General features: G+C 33.7%; 1 protein-coding gene across 1 annotated transcript in view; it reads left to right on the top strand.

Moving 5' to 3' along the window:
* Nucleotides 1-264, top strand: part of LOC119590634 — a gene marked incomplete at its 5' end in the record, with an annotated part of 133,180 nt that overhangs the window by 91,797 nt on the left and 41,119 nt on the right.

Below are 264 nucleotides of genomic sequence, written 5' to 3'. Positions count from 1 at the left end.
TAATGCAGAATTTGGTAATCTCAGTCAGAAATACAAACGTATTTCCTTCATTTTGATTTTCACTGTAACATATACAGAGAAAAAAAGTTGTAAATAAAACACACCTTCACAACACACTAGACGTAATTAGCTAAACAATCAATCGAAATACATCAATAACATCCCTTGCAGCTTTTTCTACATATGCGATCTCTTACTCCAGCATTTCCCACGCTGAAGTAAATTTGCCTCTAGGAAATGATTTCAAGATTTCAATGGGCAGAT

The sequence above is a fragment of the Penaeus monodon genome, chromosome 27 (assembly GCF_015228065.2).
Source record: "Penaeus monodon isolate SGIC_2016 chromosome 27, NSTDA_Pmon_1, whole genome shotgun sequence".
NCBI lineage: Eukaryota > Metazoa > Arthropoda > Malacostraca > Decapoda > Penaeidae > Penaeus > Penaeus monodon.
Note: the sequence above shows the minus strand (reverse complement) of the source record. Positions and strands in the feature narration are given on the sequence as shown.